The 5950-nt window shown below is 35.0% G+C and overlaps 1 non-coding gene across 1 annotated transcript; it reads left to right on the top strand.

Moving 5' to 3' along the window:
• The first annotated feature begins 504 nt into the window (after nt 1-504).
• On the top strand, nt 505-577 carry TRNAK-UUU. The gene has a single exon. It is a non-coding gene; the product is annotated as a tRNA-Lys (tRNA).
• The last annotated feature ends 5373 nt before the right edge of the window (nt 578-5950 follow it).

Consider the following 5950-nt stretch of genomic DNA (forward strand, 5'->3'; position numbering starts at 1 on the left):
ATTTTTAGAGAAGAGTATTAAACAGTGGCCTTTCTGCAATATTATGAGAATTGGTTCCCTCTTCCTGCCTCCCTCATTTTCCACACAAACAAATCTGAATCCTTTAGAAGATACTTCAGAATTCTCAGCTGTAAGTAGAAAGATAGCTTTCAAAAATTCTTGTAAAAAAAACAAAAATAAAAAACCCCTGTTTATGCAGGGAATAGTCTGAGAAGAAATCTCTAGGAATTACCAAGTGAATGAAATCAAGGTTCACAGTGCTGTGTACTGTGAGCCATACACATAAAAGATTTCTCATTAAAGCAAAAAGGAGTTCAAATATAAAAATATTAGATAAATTGGTTGTTTTTTAAATACATGCAGCAAAGTATGTTTTTTCAGTTTCTTTGAGTGATTTATATGCATATATATTTTACAGTGATTTTAATAGAATTAGAAAACACAAATATTTGGCTAGATATAGAGAATTATCCAACAATTACTGTTGACTAAAACTGGAATAGAGCCTGGGTAGCTCAGTTGGTAGAGCATCAGACTTTTAATCTGAGGGTTCAGGGTTCAAGTCCCTATCCATACACTATGGTTCTGCGTTTTAGGACTTCCGTGGTGGCTCAGTGCTAAAGAATCCACCTGCCAATTCAGAAGACTTCAGTTCGACCTCTGGATCTGGAAGAACCCCTGGAGAAGAAAATGACAGGCTACAGTCCATGGGGTCACAAAAGAGTCAGACACAACTTAGTGACTAAACAACAATACTGGAATAGCTTCTTTTATGAGGTAGCCTCATGAGACTTAACAACTAAAAAATAAGAAAAAGAACCCATTGGACTCATATTGAGTATATTTGACCAATGTTGGCAATAGTGCAGTGGGTGGGAGATTAAAAAAATAAGTAACCTTTAAAGAGAATTCTATTCATAGCAGCACTTCACAGCAGCCAAATGGTGGAAACAATCCACTTGTCCATCAACTGACGAATGACCAAACAAATGTGGTATAGCCACAGAGTGAAACATTTTCAACTATAAAAAGGAATGAAGCATTGACACATGCTACAATAGGGATAAACCTTAAAAACAGTTTCATTTAAACAGTTAAATGAAAGAAGCCAGACACAAAAGGTCACCTATTATATGATTCCATATACATGAAATATACAGAATAGGTAAATCCATAGAGGCAGAAAGCAAATTGATGGTTCCAAGGTCTAGAGAGACAGGGGCTGGGACTGAACTATTAAATGCATATGGGATTTTCTTTGGGGATGATGAAAATGTTTTGGAGCTAGATAGAGGTAGTGATTACACAACACTGTGAATGGACTAAATGTGGGTAACTTGTATGTCCTAAAATTATTAATTTCATGTTATGTTAATTTTACCTGAATTATTTTTCTTTTTTTTTGTTGGGGGGGGCGGGAGAGGGAGGTCATACCACACAGGATGCAGAACTACCTCCCAGACCAGAAATCAAAGCCTTGCCCCTAGCAGTGAAACTACCGGACCGCCAGGGAAGTCCTCAATTCCTAAAAATGCAAAAAGTTATAAATATGAGGGTAGTCTGGTATCACTGGGGTGGAAATTAACAGCCCTGGGAAACAGAATTGAAAACTTAGAAAAATTCAGTTACACATAAAAAACAATCCATTTCTATGATTCTATAACAATTTGTAAATTAAAATTCTGAATTAAATTTACGATTATTGTTGTCATATTATATGGAACTAATAGATTAAGTAAATTATGTCTAAAGTTGTTGCTGTTGTTCAGTTGCTAAGCCGTGTCTGACTCTTTTGTGACCCCATGGACTGTAGCCTCCAGGCTCCTCTGTCCAGGGGATTTTCCAGGCAAGAGTACTGGAGTGGGTTGCCATTTCTTTCTCCAGGGAACCTTCCCAACCCAGGGATCAAACCTGCATCTCCTGTGTCGGCAGTTGGGTTCTTTATCACTGAGCCACCAGGGAAGACTTAATTCTAAAATTACTCCATTGATTTGAAACAGAGTAATTTATGTACCCAAGGTTTTGACAAAGTACTAGTGGATGAGAACTAGGATACAGTCCTATATTCCTTTCAGATTAAATACATATTTTTATAAGTTTCTCAAATCTGTTGAGGGTCAGATGAGTTGATAAGCCAGCTAATCATATATTACAAGGAGTTACAGTAAATGACTTGAATAAACTGATATCTAAAAATGATTCACTCTTTGCTTTCAAACTTGTTATGATTACTTTCAGCATCTTTAAGTCTGAACTAAAATGTTCTTTCAACTGCTTTATTGTGGGATGACTCAGAGCCTAGCTTGGAAGCTGCAGAAAAACAACTTAGAAAAGCAAACTTGCCATTAAAGATCAAAGAGATGTCTGTAATTATTTCATTTGTGCAGAGCATTCTCTTGCCATGTCATTTACTATGCATGTGCTCTCATGGAATTTACGTTCCAGGAGAATGCATGTTGATCTCAACATTGATCTCTATTTATTAGAATGTTTCCCCTGGGAACCCTGTACCTTATAAGTTGGTAGGACTTCACTGCCAGGGAAAGTTTATGAAACAGAGGGATGAGCTCCTCCTTCAGAGTCCAAGACCTGAGTTTGAGTACCAGCCCCATAATTATAATCTGTGGGACCTGTATGAGTTCCTATTCCTACCACAATAATTAACAAGACTAAATTCACAAGATTGTCAAAGGGACTCAATTAGATGATACATATGAAAAAATAATTTATAAATTTTAAAATTATATATAAATATATTTACATATGTACATTATAAATACATTTATAAAATATGTACATAATGTATACATATATGTATATATGCATATGACTTGTACATATTATATAATATGCAATATGTATATATTATATGTGTATATATGTATAAAATATGTTATATGATATATAATATGTATATATATTATATATATACCCTTGTGTATATGTAGAGAGAGAATATATGTATATATAGTTCTGTATACATGCCTCTTTTATAGAATTATTACATTGCATTTGGACCATTTCATCTCCCTTATGAGTCTCATGGAATCTGGTAAGTGGTAGGCATTCATTAAAGTTTGAATGAATGAATGATTCACAAGCAACATCAAAAACTATGTGAATTTTATCTTTAAAATATTCAGTGTTACCTTTATTCTACATGGTCTGTCTGTTGCCTACCATTGTTTCTTCAAAAAAGGGATTTTTTAACATAATTTTTAAAATATATGTAAAGATGCTATTTACATAGCACAGAATATCAATACTCAAAATAAATGTACAAAACATGTGCAACATTTCCACATAGAAAATTATAAATCTTGCATGTAAATTTTAAAAGACCTACAAAAATGAAATGCTGTAATAATATATTGGAGGAGTCAATATGATAAAGAAGTTAACTTCCCCAGATTAATTTATAAAATCAATTCAGTCCCAATCAGAATCTCAACAGGTTCTTTGTTTTCTTCTGTGGAGCTAGACAAGCTGATTCAAAAATTTATATGAAAACACAAAAGCTTAAGAACAATAAAAGCTCAAACAACTCAAGTAAAAAAAAGTCAAAGACCTCAACAGACATCTCACCAAAGAAAATATACAGATGACAAATAAGCATGAGAAAGATACTCCACATCACATGTCATTACAGTAAAGCAAACTGAAACAAGATATCACTGCACACAAATTAGAATGACCAAAATCCAGAACACAGACAACATCAAGTGACGGTGAGAATGTGGACAACAGTAATTCTCTCTATGTATTCTTAGTGGGATTGCAAAATGATACAGCCACTTTGGAAGAGTTTGATGGTTTCTTACAAAACACACTCTTTCCATACAATTCAGTGTTCCTTCTCCTCAGAAGGAACCTATTTACTGAAAGGGGTGAAAAACTTTGTGTCCACACCTAAACCTGTATGTGGATATTTATAGCAGCTTTATTCACAATTGCAAGACCTAAAAGCAACCTCCTTCAACAGGTGAATGAATAAAGTTTGGTATATCCAGACAATAGAATATTATTCAGTGTTAAAGAGAAATAATCAGTCGCAAGCCATAAAAAGACATGGAAAAATGTTAAATGCTTACTACCAAGCTAAAGAAGCCAATCTGAGAATGCTACATACTGTACGATTTCAACTATATCATATTCTTGAAAAGCAAAACTGTGGAGATGATAAAAAGATCAGTTGTTGCCAGTGGGGAAAAGGGAAGGAAGAGGTGAATAGACAGAACACAGAGAATTTTTAAGGCAGTGAAAATGCTTTGAATGATATAATAATGATGATTATATGTCAATATACATTTGCCTAAATCCCATGGAATGTACAACACCAAAAGTGAACCCTAAGTAAATAATGGCCTTGGGATGATTATGGTGAGTCACTTTAAGGTCATCCTTAGTAAAACAAACAAACAAAAAATTACCTTTCTGCTGAGTGATGTTGATAATGCGAGAGGCTATGCATGTATAGGGGTAAAGAATATATGAAGAATCTCAGTATTTTCCTCTCAATATTTTTGTAAACCTAAAACTTCTCTAAAAAAAAAGTCTCAAAAAAAAAAAGGAAAAGAGAAAGAGCCAAAGCACTCTTGAAGGAAAATAAGGTGGGACTTGTTTTACCAAAATCAAAACATTATAAAGTTGAAATAATTAAGGCAGTGTTTTGTTGGCATAAGGATAGAAAAATAGACCCATGTAACGGCACAGAGAGACCATAAATATACTCACCTGATTTATGCCAAATTAGCTCTAAAACACAGTGAGTAAAGGATGGACTTTTCCATAAATGGTGCTAGTTTAATTGGATACCCACCATCCATGAGGTATGGGTGAAAAATGAATATGGATGTGTGAGGCATGGGTAAAAAAATGATACCCATATCTCTCGCATAAACAACAATTCTAGATAGAGAATAGATCTAGATAAGAAAAGAGTTATACAGTTTGATAAGGTAATACAAAGTCATATATCACAACCTTGAGCCAGGTAGCTCATTTTTTACACAAGAAGCAAAAAGCTCTAAGAATAAGGGGGAGATATGATCATCAAACCACCTTACTATGTAAAAACTGTGTTCACCAAAAGATAGCATTAGGAAAGTTAAAAAACAAGTCCAAAAAATGAGAAAAATATTGCTATACATATGACTGAGAAGGAGCATATAAGCAGGATAAACAAAACATACTTAGAAAAATCATAACAGAGAAATACACAACCCAAAAGAAAAATGGGCAAAAGACATATCCAAATGACCAATAAATCGATGAAAAAGTGTGGTACAGAACTAGTCATTGGGAAAATTAAAGCATAATTACATACTACTGCATATCCACTGCTGCTGCTGCTGCTGCTGCTAAGTCACTTCAGTCATGTCCGACTCTGGGCGACCCCATAGACGGCAGCCCATCAGGCTTCCCCGTCCCTGGGATTCTCCAGGCAAGAACACTGGAGTGGGTTGCCATTTCCTCCCCCAATGCATGAAAGTGAAACGTGAAAGTGAAGTCGCTCAGCCGTGTCTGACTCTTAGCGACCCCATGGACTGTAGCCCACCAGGCTCCTCCATCCATGGGATTTTCCAGGCAAGAATACTGGAGTGGGGTGCCATTGCCTTCTCCACATACCCACTACAATGGCTAAAATTAAAGGACTTTCTGTATCAAGATACGCAAAAACATGAAACAACTGGAATTCTCATGTTCTGTTGGTTAGTGTTCAACTGTTGTCAAGAATTTGGAAATCTATTAAATAGTATTCTCTAAAACTGAATAATATACATACCCTATAAGATAGCAACCCTAATACCAGGATATCCCTTAGAGAAGTGCTTACACATGTATCTCAAGAGACATGTAGAAGAATTCTCAGCATTAGTTGTAACAGCCAAAAACTGTAAACAAGCAATTGCCATCAATAATGAAATTGATAGATAAATCGTGATAATGT

This window comes from Bos indicus x Bos taurus, chromosome 6 (genome assembly GCF_003369695.1).
Source record: "Bos indicus x Bos taurus breed Angus x Brahman F1 hybrid chromosome 6, Bos_hybrid_MaternalHap_v2.0, whole genome shotgun sequence".
NCBI lineage: Eukaryota > Metazoa > Chordata > Mammalia > Artiodactyla > Bovidae > Bos > Bos indicus x Bos taurus.